The 281-nt window shown below is 29.5% G+C and overlaps 1 protein-coding gene across 1 annotated transcript in view; it reads left to right on the top strand.

The window, feature by feature from the left end:
* Positions 1 to 281, top strand: part of LOC110281509 (uncharacterized) — a gene marked incomplete at its 3' end in the record, with an annotated part of 40226 nt that overhangs the window by 15369 nt on the left and 24576 nt on the right. The gene's annotated exons all lie outside the window — the stretch shown is intronic.

Genomic DNA, 281 nt, shown 5'->3' with positions numbered 1-281 from the left:
TAGAGTCCCCAATTAGAGGTGTCCAGGGTTCTTAAGCACACTCTTTTTGCCTTGGATCACAACTTTATTATTTCTTTTTCGCTCTTTGTTTTTTTTTTCGAATTTTTTTTGTATTCAATGCTTTTTCTTGCTTCAAGAATCATTTTTTTATGATTTTTCAGATCCTCAGTAACATGTCTCCTTTTTCATAATTCTTTCAAGAGCCAACAATTTTAACATTCATAAACAACAAGATCAAAAATATGCAATGTTTAAGCATTCATTCAGAAAACAAAAAGTAT

This window comes from Arachis duranensis, chromosome 5, assembly GCF_000817695.3.
Source record: "Arachis duranensis cultivar V14167 chromosome 5, aradu.V14167.gnm2.J7QH, whole genome shotgun sequence".
Taxonomy (NCBI): Eukaryota; Viridiplantae; Streptophyta; class Magnoliopsida; order Fabales; family Fabaceae; genus Arachis; species Arachis duranensis.
This window is presented reverse-complemented; position numbering and strand designations above follow the sequence as displayed.